Raw genomic sequence first — 14,600 nt, forward strand, 5'->3', positions numbered from 1 at the left:
ACCTCAGTCTGTTCCTGTGTTCAACTCTTTTATAAAGGCGTTTCTGGTCACCACAGATAGAATGAATCTAGTCTTCATTGCAATTTATGTTTATAACTTTAATGTATCACAGTTACAGTATGACTTCCATTTCAGGTAGTTCATTCCTGCTGTCTCCTCAATTGTGAATCTTATTGGAATAAGAACATGCTTTATTGGTATTTCCTTTCTCTTCTTCAAACCCATACTACTTTGCTCAGTAGGATATTTTAGTTGGTGTTAACTGTTTGTTGTATCAAATCAAAAAGAATCCAATTTAGTTTAATCTAATCCCATCCAATCCAATTTTATCCAATCCAATCCTATCCAATCCAGTTCAGTTCAATTCAATCTAGTGCCTTGTATATTCATTATTTCCTTTATAGGTGAAACTTAGACACTTATATTATGCTCCTTTGTATGTCCTACTTATTTCATATAGTAGACCCTTAACAAATGTTTATTGACTGGTTCACTTAAATTAAAGACACTCCTTGATGTAGAAGTGTCTTTCTATCTTACAGATACTGGTAGCTGTTTCTTGCTTCAAATGCGATCTGTTTAAACTTGAGTTATAATTCCATGTAATTAGGTGGTCAGGGGATGTAATAGGATTCTTAAGGAATTCCAGGGCATGCCTAATAATCTAAAATGAGTTTAGGCAGCTGTGTTTAAAGGAATTAACATATTATATTATTCTCAGCAGGCTCAGCTTTAAGAGAAAAAAGAAATTCAATATTGAAGTGGGGGTGGGAGAGTGGGGATTGGGGGTTGTGGTGATGGTGATATGACTTAAAAGAGATACCATGAAGAACCCCTTCTCAATAGCTCCTTCACCAAAGGGAAGCCTCCTGTGATGTTCATAGCTGATGACTGTATTCTTTGTCTTATTCTAATTGCTGGGAACATCTGTAGTTTTGGGGACTCTATTTTTGGCATCACATTTAGGTATTTGTAAAACAGGTCTGGGCTCTCTTTCCAGCCTCAACTTGAAGGTCACACACTGCCCACTCCTTAATAATGGATGTGCCTTGTGAAAACACCATATTTTTTAATTGCAGTTGAATATACAAGCAAAATTTACCATTTCAATCATTTTAAAGTGTACAGTTAAGGGGCATTAAACACTTTCACATGCAAACATCCTTTTCTGGAAACTTTGCATCTTCCCAAAGTCAAATTTTGTATGCAATCATTTACTTTTTTTTTTTAATTATAAAATAAAGTCTTCCGGTGGTAGGTAGGAAATTCAAATAATACCATAACATACCATGTAAAAAGTGTAGGTTCCATATCTGCTTTTTGCTATTAACTGTTTGCTCAATAATCCTTTTGGGGAGGTATAACACACACACACACACACACACACACACACAGCCCTTAGATATTGTTTTACAAAAACTGAATTGCAGTACATATACTCATCTGCTTTTTTCATTTAATCAAGTATTATGAACATTTCCCCATGTTCTGCTATGTGCCTGTGGTCCATTCCTTTTACTGGCCCCTCAGTATATGATCACACAGATGTACCATAATTAGTTTAGGCCATTAGTTCATATGTAATTCATTCATTAGAAAGGCAGTCATATATATAACCAGAAAATCAGACTGCTGAGCTCGAGTGTTTCTAATAACTGGACTCTGAACTGTTAAATAGCAGAAAAACATGAAACCAATATTTTTCCTGATATAGTATATTTCATGGCAGCTTTCCATAGAAAATCTATGAAAGGGGTCTCTTATTCTAGAGCCAAGTCTATCTGAAATGATTTGATTCTCTTAAGTACAGTTTTTCCATAAGCCTAGGTTTTAAGGGCAAGAATATCTGATCTCACCACCTTGTGACTAAGCCAAGGAAAGACTTGAGGAAACTTGTTCTGTGGCCATAACTCTGAGTATTGAAAAAAATCAATGAGGAGATTTGGAAATAGATAAAATCTAATATCTCAGTGTGTCATGGGTTTTGCTATTGTGGCCTCTCTCTAAGCTATATGTGAAGGTGGAAGCTTTTCAAATATGCGCAAGGAGCCCTCTCAGATATCTGTTGCCTTGCAGATTTTTAGGTATCTCTGCCCAACTTACAATGATTGTTTACCTGCTCTTTTGGCCTTGAGTGGTGGGTCCTGGCAACCATTTTATGTTGTGTGATGCTGCTGGTCTCTCAACCAGATTTTCTTCCCCAGGGATTTGGGATTGGGATCAAAGTCATATGATTGCCCTCGAGGTGGTAAATGTCAGGAATTGTGGAAAGAATTTCCATCTTTTATTACTATGTACATGGAGAAAAACAGGTGGGGAGGGAAATTAAGAAGAGAGAAAAAGAGAAGATAGGATTTTATGCCTCTGGTTCAGGTGATTACCTCAAGTCTGGCTGATTTCTTGACTTTGGAGTCCTCATGATATCCCTCTATCCTTATGGCTAACCCCCCCCCCACTTTTTCACTTATGTTAACCTTAATATAATTACTTTAACTTGCAACAGAAGTTCTAACTAACTGCACAATTTTTAGCACATATTTAAGGAGAGGTCAGCTAGGTGTAAACTACATTAAGGGAAAGAGGAAAGAAAAAAATGATTGAGTAGCTTTTATGCATCAAGTAATTTGATAAAGACTCTAAGAACCATTACCTTACTATATCTCAAAATATCTCTAAAAAATGGATGTTATTTTCCCCTATTTTTTCAGGTAAGGGATATGTATTTTAGAGATTCGTCGTCATATTACAGGGCTACCTGGTAAAAGGTAAAGGATTTTTTTTTTTTTTTTTTTTTTGTGGGACCCTCGCCTGCGGCCAGGGAATGAACCAGCGCTGCGTAGGCTGCGGGCAGCCTTGCAGCCCAGCGCTCAACCGCTGCGCCACCAGGGGAGGTCCAAAGGTAAAGGATTTGTACTCTGATTTTGGCTGTTTGGACTCTGGTCTAACTTTAATTTTTTTGTTTTGTTTTGTTTTAAAGATTTATTTATTTATACAAGCACTGGGTACAGTCAGAAGCGCAGGAGGGTGAGAGAATTCATCAGGGCAGAGCGGAGAGCAGAGCAGGCAGACTGACAAAGTACACTGCTGAGGGGAGCAGCGGGTGGCAGGAGAGGTCTGCGCACCATGTGGGACCCTCATCTGGCGGCCAGGGATCGTACCGGTGCTGCAGATGCTGCGGGCAGCTTCGCAACCCAGCGCTCAACTCTTGCGTCACTGGGGAGGCCCCTCTGGTCTAACTTTAACAGGCAATAGTCGCCTTGATATTTGTTTGATCTTGAGCAAGTCACTTCACCCTTACTTGAGCTTCTGTTTTCTTTTTCTTTTTTGAAGTGCAAGGAGCTTGGGTAAATATAATATTCACTTCCAAATATAATGGCGTAGTGTCTCTTGATTTATTTAGAACAGTGCTTCTCTATCCAGACTGTCAGGGCAGGAGGTGGTCTCTGAACCAAATGCAACATTTATATATAGAGGATTGGGCAGTGGTGAGTTATAGCCAAGCTTCGGTGGGTCCCTTTTCAAAATATACCATTCCTTCATCCCATCCCCTTCCCCAGGAGATTATGATGAATTCTAATTTGGGTGGGAAGGTGAAATTGAGCCCAGAGCTGTCTTGTCATTCCATTGTGCTGCTCCCCTCTCTTTTGCTACATCTATTAAAATGTAGAAGAAACCCAATATTTTTTTTCAACTGAATTGCATTAATATTGATAAATGATTAATGTTCTCTATTTTGAATGCTTTGCATATCTTAGAATTTTCTTGTCAAATTCTAATAGTCTTGCTGATAATATTTTTGGAATGCCGTAGAATCTGTAGATCAGTTTGGGAGTATTGCTAGCTTCACAATATTGAATCTTCTATTTTTTCAAATAGTATATTTCTCATTTAAAAAAAAGACTTGATTTCTCTCAGCACCATTTTATTGCTTTCAACATAAAGACTTTGCATACCATTTATTAGTTTATTTCTAAGTATGCTTATATGTCATTGCAAATGATATTATGTTGTTTAAACATTTTCCAGTTGTGTGTTAATAGTAGCATATAGAAATGATATTGGCTTTTACATATTAACTATTTCCTGTAACCTATGATACCAGTTATTTGTTAATTAATGACATGAAAGACTTTGGGCATGAAAGGTTCTGCTGTGGGATTCAAGTGACAATGGGCACTTGATGAGAAGAATAATGCCCCATCCCTAAAGATGCCCATGTCCTAATCCTTAGAACCTATGACTACATTAGATTACATGGTAAAGGGGAATGAAGGTTGTGGATGGAATTAAGCTTGCAAATCAGCTGGCTTTAAGATAGGGAGATTATCTTGGATAAGCTTGGATTCTATGGGTGGCTCTAAGGTAATCAAAAGAGCACTTAAAAATGGAAAGGGAAACAAGAGGAGAGTTAGAGGGATACCTGACTATGGCAGAAAGGTTAGAGAAATGCAGCATTTAAAGTTAGAGGATGAGGTTATGAGTTTAGAAATGCAGGCAGCACCTAGAAACTGAAAAAGGTAAGGAAACAGAGCCTCTGGAAAAAAACATTCCACAGCCCTGCCAACACCTTAGTTTTAGCTTAGTAATAAGGTTCCTATTGGACTTCTATCCTCCAGAAATGTAAGATGATAAGTTGCGTTGGCTTAAGTCCTTAAATCTGTGATCATTTGTTACAGCAGCAGTGAAAAACAAATATAATAGTGTTCAAAATTTAGGAAGATGACAATTCTCCTTCCCAGCTTGGTAGATGCCACATGGTTGCTGCAAGTAGCCAGAGGGGTGTGGGCACAGGCGAAGCCACCACTTTAGAGAATGACCTTTACTGGGGACAGATTCCATTTTGAGAAAGTAGGAGACTGAAAGACATTTTAATTTTTGTAAATAAGACTGTGTTTGTCATTTTGGGTAGGTGAGACCAAATGACTTGGGTTAAACTACTGGTGATAGTTTATTATACTAGTATTTATTCATTTTCTGAAGTTTATAAATGAAGTGCTTTGAAATATAAGCTGGGAATGTTGGAAGTTACTCTTTTAATGAGATTATCCTTGCATCTTTGTATTCCAAAATATTAAATGGAAGAAAAGGAGGTAGAAATCGAGGGTTGATACTAAGAACTGTATACAGTCTCACACATCTTCCGTCTGCAACTAAGCTGGAATGAGCTGCCTCTCAGGATGAATCTTGACAGGTGGCAAGGGTATGGGTATTGTCATGGGTCTGAGTCCTGACTTCAGTATGCTTAATGCCATTTCCTTTTTATTTGGCCTATGTTTCTATTTTTAATGAAGAAAAGATAAGGAGAGATGAGCATGTATTTTTATCTTCAGTGCATGTTAGTAACAATGATACTGTCTATGTAGTTTCAGTTAAAAATTAAACAGGAACCTCAAACACCAAATCAGGAACATAGTGAATTTGCAATAATGTTATTAATAGTAACATGTAAAAATGTCTCAATATCATGTACTGTATAGCATTTACATCTAAAACTTATTATATCTATGCTTGTTCTTGAATATAATGATTTGTCATCTCATTTCTATTGCCTGTGGAACAAGAGTCTGAAATAAATAAGTTCAAAATACAAATTTTACACATACATTATTCTTTCCTTCAAAATTATAATTTTGAGGCGCGCAGACCTCTCCTGCCACCCGCTGCTCCCCTCAGCAGTGTACTTCGGTCCTTCTGCCTGCTCTGCTCCCTGCTCTGGCTCTGGTGAATTCTCTCACCCTCCCGCGCTTCTGACTGTACCCTGTGCATGTATAAACAAAACAAACAAACACCAAACAAATAAATAAATAAAACATGCCTCTATTAAAAAAAAAAAACAAAAAAAAAACAAAATTATAATTTTGAGATAGCAAAAGGTCAATTCAAAACTAACAACCTTATATTTTTATTATTCTCCCAAAGAAATCTATATGCCATTTACTTTAATCTCTCACAAATATAAAACATATGGGCAAAATGTCGAGACTGACCATGTATTCCTTCATTTGAGTTTCTGAGTTAAGGCAACAGGGTAGAAAATGGCAGATTTATAGTGGGCCAACAAATGCCCTTCCCATTTTTTGCTTTTCAGCTTAGTTAACATGCACTGACTGCTTCCTTTGTGCCAGGAACTGCTTTAGACACCAAGAATACAGAAGTGATTAACATTAAGATGCCCATGCTGGGTCTTCCTCGTAGCCTAGGTTAAGACTCAACACTCACCAGTATGCCTTGAGTTTGATTCCAGCCAGGGAGCTGACCCACGCAGATGCAGCAGACCTCTCCTGTCTTGCCCATTTCTCCCCTCAGCAGTGTATTTCAGTAGATCCGCCTGTTCTGCGCCCCACTCTGTGTCTAGTGAATCACCTCACCCCCCCACACCTCTGGCCTACACCCCTGGTTCTTCTGTGCAGGAAAAAAAAAGGCCATGCTATGGGGTAGAAGGCAAATGAGTGCTTTGACCATAATGCAATACCATGAGGGTCCCAAGGAGGTGTGATTTCTTTATCCTACAAAGAAGTTAATTTCATAGAGGGGTGACATTTGAAAGGGTGTTAAAGGAAAAGGAGGTGGTCACCAGTTATATACTGTCAACAATGAAACAGCATAACAACTCTAAGGGAAAGTTCTGTTTGTCTTCTGGAAATATTTGTGTAATGAGCTTTCATTCACAGCAGGGGAACAGAGGGGTCAGATGGGAGGTTGGCACAGCAAAGTCTCACCTAGCCCCATCAGCACCATCTCCCCAAGCCAACTATTCTCCATCCAGGGGAACAGAGAAAGCGCCAGATTTTTCCTTGACACCAGCACCAACATTGGCACCTCTTATGTAGCCTGTCCAGCACACCAAACTTCCTTAAAAAACAAAAATGAAACCATAGCAAGGCCTTTCTGCCACTTCCTGGCTCTGAAATGGTGTTAGGCAAGTTACATAAGTCTAACTTGTTTTTTTTTTTTTTTTTTTTTTTTTTTTTTTTTTTTACTGTGAATCGGGGCAGTAATACCTCTCTCATATGCTTGTGAGGTTAAAAGAGAAATATATGCAAAGCCACTATGCACTGCCTGACACAGATAAATGGTAGCACAGAGTCAACAATGCCATGATGCTGATGCTGATGAATGGGCCTGGTCTCAGGAGGACTGTGAATATCCAAGAGGTGGGCAGGAACAACGTGATCCAGCCTACCTGGCTCCCACCCAGAGCGGCTTCCTGCCCATCTGTCCGCGCCCTGCCGTTGTTCTGTGGCTCAGGTGGTGTGGGCAGCTGCTCCAACTGCTGCCGCTGGTGCTCTGACAGCTGTGGTGAGCCAGGCAATGATCTATTAAACCAAACCTCAACTGGAAACCATCAGCCCTAAATAATCCCAGCAACAAGTTTCCCTACCTCCCCTTGACTCTCCTCTCCTGCCTGTTCCTGGCCTTTATTCACCTGCTGTCCTTTTCTTCTCATTCCATTCCGATGGCCTTCCATTTCCTTTGACCCTTAGCTGTCCCTTCCCCTCTCCCGGTTCTCCTTCCGCAATTTTCTTGTACCTGTCCTCCCTTGCATGCCTGCTGCTCCTCAAGTTCTGGGTTTCCCAAAGGTCAGAATTCTCAGGCTGGTTATGTGCGGAAATCAAGGATCTGGGCCAGAATGGTCTCAGGGTTCTTTCCGCACCAAGTTCCCATTCTGTTACCTTTTGTTATGTTTTTTTCCTGTTTTTCCTGTTTCGGCTGACTCATGTGTCACTTGCCTCTTTCATCTGCACCCACACCACTCTGGTCCACTGCCATCTCTCACAAGGTCCTCTGCTAGAAATCTCCCTACTTCCAGTCTTAGCCCTGCTCAATACATTATCCACACAGAAGCCAAGGTGACCTTTCAAAAATGTGGATGAGATTGCTCACTCAATTTCATATTCCTCCAAACTCCTTTATGGTGATTGCCTGGCCCATTATTTTGTTTATTCTCTTCAGAGCAATTATTACTGCCTGAAATAATCTTATTTGCTGAAACTTATTAATTGCTGAATCTTCATGTACTTGTATATTGTCTGTCTTCCCCACTAGAATGTCATTTCCATGAAGGAAGCTTGTCAGTCTTCTCCACTCTGTACCCTCATTCCTTTCAAGAAATATTACAAATAAATATTTGTTAAGTAAATGAATTATTGGCATGTTAGAAGATGAGCTATAATAAAAGATCTGATTATTCTGTATATAAAAATCATTGTTGATGGAATATTCTCAAAATTATTTCCAAAGGTGGTTTTCTTCACCCTTTGGGAGTATGTTTGATTCTTACAATTAGACAAAACTATTAACTTTTTTTTTTCAAAAATATCATGTCATAAAGCATTATGGCTTCTTTTCTTCACTAAAGTTGGACTTGTTTGGAGATGTAGTTAGATTTCTGTGCTGTGGGAGTCTTTGGCACTATGGGAAAGCTTCTGGGTGCCATCACAGAGCAGTATTTTTAAGAACATAAAAGAAAATGTATTATAGAGGAACAAATTATATGGAATACAGTTATCAAAATGTAAATAATTGTGGTACAATACAATATTTACATCTTTATTAACACATTAAATAATATAATTTACATAAAGGTCTAATATCTACCTGGAAATGAGATTTCTAGGTATCTGCAAAAACTGAAATATGATATGAAAATAATGGATAGGAAAAGATTCAGGATCTCAAAAAATAAAAATAAAAAAAAGAGAATCTCTATTGGTGATGAATCATACGGGTTACTAATGCTTTCATAAATAAAGGATACATTAAATTTCATAAGTATCTTAATAAAAATAATTATTTTTCCTATACAGGTGCACAGATCCCTTGAATTTTATCCACAGACTTTTTTGGATCCCTATTTTAAAACCTTATACTATAGAAATTAGAAAATAGACTCAGTAATAGCAGCCACATTTAAATTAATTGCTGCCCACTAATGGGGATTATTCTTCATATAAGTGCTGATAAATATGATTATTTTTTAGATTAAACCCAACACTTCATCCCCGTAGCAAATTTGTAAAATTATTTATAAAAGGCATAATTGTCATCACTTAATGTCTTTACTCATTATCTATCTACAAATATAAGAAGTGATATTCTGAAATTTTGATCCTTGATGATTATGAGCTTATAACTTTTATTTATTCATTTCAAATATTAATTTGAGATGGTTAACATAGTCATATGATTAAAAATTCAAAAAAGAAAATCTTCCTCCTCACTATATATACTAGTTACTGAGTCTCCTTCCAGGCAGCATCCAATATTATCAGTTGTTTATATATTCTTTTAATGATGTTTGAAACATACAAGCAAATACATTTGTGCATTCTTATCTCCCCTTATTGCAAATTGTATCATTTCACTCATTCTATTTTTACATTGTTGTCTCACTTAAAATATGTCTAGAAGATAGTCTTATATAGATTATGAACTTCATTTCTTTTTGTGATTGCATAGCTAGGGTACTTCTAAGGATGTACTATATTTAACTTGCCTCTTATTGATGGACCTGTATGTTGTTTCTAAATGATCTATTATTATGAAAAAGGACAGGGTATCTTTTAAGATAGAAATTTTATTATGGATATGCACATATGTGGGACTTAGAATCATGAAATGCAAATATAAGTAGACAGTAGAAAAGCTACCCCACCTCAAGTGTAATATGTTGGAAATCACAATATGGACAAATCACCAACATGATTGAGAGAAAGGTAGAGAAGTCCCCAACTTTCTCCTAATAGTCTAGGACAAATTTACTGTTTTTTAGGGCTGAAGAAGTGATCATTGAGGATGTTCTGAGTTTTTGTTCATGTTTACTATGACTTTCAGAAACAGGTTCATGTTAGTAATACTGTCTGGTTTGTGGCCCTTTGGCCCACTGATCCGTAGAAGTCTCTCATAGTCTTTATTCTAATTCATCTTCATTTCCCACTTCTACATTCCCATCTCAGTCATTCTAGTTGAATACATTTAAAGTGTATAATGACATTATGTTTGTTTTAGATTTACATAAATGATAGTATGTTATAACTCATTTCATTCTTCTTTCACAGTAACTCTGCTTTATGGCCCCTCCATGTTATTGCACATACATCTAATTCACTGCCTCTGATTAACATGGCATCATCCATCACACTGTATCTAGCTGCTTTCTCAACAATGGGCAGCCAGGTTGCCTCTAGTTTCTTGTCACTACAAATAAGATTAAAGTTCACATCTTCCGACATGACTCTAGCTGGATCTTTGTGAGAATTTATTTTATACACACACGCACACCTGGAATAGGATTGCTGGACCATGCAATTACATATACTTAGTTTGACTAAGCAGTGCAAATTGATATACAAATGATCTATCACTTGACTGGAAAAAACTGGATACCAGGAGAAAATGCCAAGAGCTGAAAGGGACATGGCATTTTCTCCTGGTATCCAGTTTTTTCCAGTCAAGTGATAGATCATTTGTATATCAATTTGCATTTATCTATTTACAGATGATTTTGAGCACCTCTTCAGTGTTTGTTGGCTCTTTTGGCGTACTCTTTCATTATTTTCTTATTCATATCCATTGTCCATTTCTCTGCGAAGGTTTCTGTCTTTTCCTTTGCATATGTAAACATTTCTTACATAACATAAATAGAAAATCCTTGTCAGTGTTTTTTTTAATATTTATTTATTTATGCATACAAGAACTGGGGTGTAGGCTGGAGAGGTGGGGTGTGTGTGAGAGAGGATTCACCAGAGAGTGGGGAACAGAACAGGAGATCCACTGAAATATGCTGCTCAGGGGAGCAGCAGACAAGACAGGGGAAGTCTGCTGCTATATGTGGGTTAGCTCTCTGGCAAGGGATCAAACGTGCTGTAGTAGCTGCGGATAGCTTTATAGTGCTACATCTTAACCCCTTGCACTACCAGGGAAGCCCCCTTGCCAGTTTTGGATGTGACATCATTTCTAATTTTGTCATCTCCTTATGAACTTTGCCCTTCATTGAAAAGAAACTCTTGTTTTGAAAGTAATCATACAAATCAATGTTTTTTGCTTTATGATTGTGCCTTTAATATTTTGATGTTTTGTTCAGCAAATCCTTTCTGACCTTAGGTAATAAAGATATGTTCCTACATTTTATTTTATTACATTTACCACTTTATCTTTCACATATGAATGCACCTGGAGTTCACCCCTTCATAGGTGTCAGAAAGGGATGTGGTTTTATTTTTCCACAGCAATATTGGGAGCTTTGGAGTAATATAACTGAAAGAAGCAGAAGATGCAGCTGGGGAGAGATGGAAGAAAGGAAAGAAATAAGACATCTGAAAAACAAGACATCTAAAGAATATAGAATCAGAATCCAAAGGTTCTGTCTGATCTACCCTAGGAGGTACTCCACTATATGTGGTCTGTAATGAAATACAGGATTAAATGCATTTCTCTTCCAAATAAAGCCATTTTTCAGAAGGAATTCCCCAGCAACAGTAATGTTCTGGTACATGGTTTTAAAAATAGACCCTGTACACTAAAGAAGGACTTTCCCAGTGTAAAGTAAACTGGGTAAGTAGGGAAAGAGGACCATACGTATATAAGCACCTAGCTGAGAATCGATTGTCTAAAGATGGACTACCTGCTGGAAAAATCAAACAATCTTTTTTTTTTTTCCCCCCAATGATAAAAATTCATTCACCTATTTAGGAAAGATAATTGATTTCTGTATAGTGTCTAAGCCTTTCTATTTCCAGTTTATAATCAATGGCTTGGTTGATCTAAGTGCCTAGCAAGGAAAGAAAATACCTGAAGAAACAATATAACCAAATTATAGGCAAATGGTCTATAATTTCAGGCATATGATCTTCCTGTATGAGAAGAAACTGAATGTATTTTTAATGTTTTTTCTTTGCAAATGACCCAGTGGTCTACTTACATTTTTCTATGATTTTGCCACTGTTGAAGTCCCCCATCACACCAATAGAGAGACCATGCAATTATCCTATCTCCACCGTTCAAGAAGAATAGGAACAAAGAAAAACTTGGGAGCAGGAAAAGAGAGCAAAACTATTTTTCACTTCTCAATCTATAAAAATAATTCTTAAGAGCTGGCATTTTCTTGACCAGCAAAAAACAGTGATTGTCCTGAGGGGGAAAAAGCAAAAGGAAAGGAAAATGTCACAAGGAGAAGTTTGTTTTTATTTTGGCTCTGAATACTCACTCTCATCCAAGGGAAAACTCAAATCACTATCTATCTGCTAGGACCTCTCCTTACAACCTCTTCAAAGAGAGAATATCTTTCATAGTAGGCATCCTTCAGTTTCCTCACAAAATTCATGTTTAGTATAAGAAATATCCCCAATTTTGAAAATTATCAACAAAGTGAATTTGAGCATTATTACTCATGAATAAAAGTCCAAGGAAAAACAGATATTGTTGAACACACTATGGTATAGTCACTCTGGAAGTAAGTTTGGTAGTTTCTTATATACAGTTACCACATGACCCAAAGACATAACAGTCTCACTCTCAGATATACAATGCGGAAAGTATCTAAGACTCTGGGGTCAGACAGCTACATTGTAAGCTTATGACCCTTCATAATGTGAGGGCCACAGTGACTTACTTAGTTTTCTGAATCTTGGTTTCTTTCCTTACAAAATTGAGATAGTAATAGTATCTACTTTATAGTGTTATTAGAATACTACCTGCCACACACCTATTGGATCACTAAAATTAAAAATACTGAGAATGCCAAGTGCCATGAGGATAAGAAACAACTTAGAATCTCATACACACCTGGTGGGAATACAAAATAGTATAGTCACTCTGGAAGTAAGTTTGATAGTTTCTTATATACACAGTTACCACATGACTCAATGACACAACAGTCTCACTCTCAGATATACAAGTGACATGAATATTTATTATGTGCATATAAACATTGTGTGTTAGCATTTGAAACAGTTTTATATATAATCACCAACATCTAGAAATAAAAAAGTGGATGAATGGATCAATTAGCTGTGGTATATCCATATAATGGAATACTCAGCAATAGAAAGGAATGACTGTTGATACAGGCAGCAATTTGGATGAATCTCAGAGGCCTTATTGCTGAGTGAAAGAAGCCAGACTGAGAAGGTTATGTATTATATGATTCCATAAATGTGACATGACTGAAAAGACAAAAACTGTGGTACCAGAAAACAGATCTCTGGTTTCCATGAATCTGTTAGGGGAAGGCAGGTGGAATGTGCCTACAAAGGAACAAATATCAGGCATTTTTATGGGGTGATGGAGCTACTCTGTATCATGGCATGGCAGTGTTTCATGAATTTATACCTATATTAAAATTTATAGAACTGTACAACAAAAAAATCAATTTATCTCTATATTTAAAAAATATATGATATATTTTATCTGTGTAAAGAAAGATTATGTGAAATAATGCATATTTAGTATAGTCCCTGGCACACAGTAGCTTTTTTTCTATTTGTTTTATGAAATGTGGTACAGAGTACAACAACTCTCATGCGTCTAATTCAAAAGTCAACTGATACAGTTCACATCGTGTACTCAGGCTAAAGATGAGGGGGGAAATTATAATTCATGTAAATAGTGTGGGGGATTCTGCCTGATCATCTCTTTTTTTTTTAATATTTATTTATTTTTTTATACAAGCACTGGGTAGAGTCAGAAGCGTGGGAGGGTGAGAGAATTCACCAGAGCAGGGAACAGAACAGGCAGAAGGACAAAATACACTGCTGAGGGGAGAAGGGGCGCTGCAGGCGAGGTCTGCACGCCATGTGGGACCCTCGCCAATGGCGGGGGATCGAACCGGCTCTGTAGAGACTGCAGGCAGCTTTGCAGCCGAGCGCTCAACCACTGCACCACCAAGGGAGGCCCCTGATCATCTCTTTTAATTGGCATATGCTTTGTGTGCAGAAGTGGGAAATAAGAATCCGATCTTCTCTCATTTGGTCCCAGTCCTTGCTTGTCCCTTTTATAGCACAGATATCTCTCCCTACACTGAATGTGCTACTGGTGTTTCAGATAAGGATATTTCCTAAAATATTGTCCCCCAAACACAATACAACTATTTCATCTGGTAGTAATTCAAAGAAACAGAAGCAGTTTTAGGTAGTGAAGGGAGACTGGCTATGTAGGGCTTTTTGGTATCCAGTTTGGTATGTTCCTAAGAGGCTGCCAGAGGTAATTTAGACTATATATAACCTTTAAACACATTGATAATGATTTAAGATCAGCTCTGTTACCCAGAAATAAGAAAACCAATTGCTATTTAATCCAGACTGTCATATAATCTTACTGATTGGCTCTTTGGAATTGCTTATAGACTTTATATAATGTTCCTTGAACATGTACCAGCTTAATAGATGGACAGCAGACGCTTAGGCTCAATAACAAATATAGGGAGTAGTCCTACAACCTCCACTTATCCCATGGTTTCATTTTCATAGAAGGCAGACATTCTAATGAGATGCCCTCCCCAAAGCGAATGAATCCTGACCTAAAGAACTTACATTGAGAATCTGGAATATTCGCTTTCAACTTTTCTCTAAGAATTCACAAATTTATTCTTTTAATATTAGATT

The 14,600-nt window shown here is 37.4% G+C and overlaps 1 long non-coding RNA gene across 3 annotated transcripts in view; it reads left to right on the top strand.

Moving 5' to 3' along the window:
• Positions 1 to 14,600, top strand: part of LOC129145619 (uncharacterized) — a 649,656-nt gene that overhangs the window by 270,059 nt on the left and 364,997 nt on the right. The gene's annotated exons all lie outside the window — the stretch shown is intronic.

Source organism: Talpa occidentalis, unplaced genomic scaffold (assembly GCF_014898055.3).
Source record: "Talpa occidentalis isolate TD23 unplaced genomic scaffold, MPIMG_talOcc4v2.1 talOcc4.13, whole genome shotgun sequence".
Taxonomy (NCBI): Eukaryota; Metazoa; Chordata; class Mammalia; order Eulipotyphla; family Talpidae; genus Talpa; species Talpa occidentalis.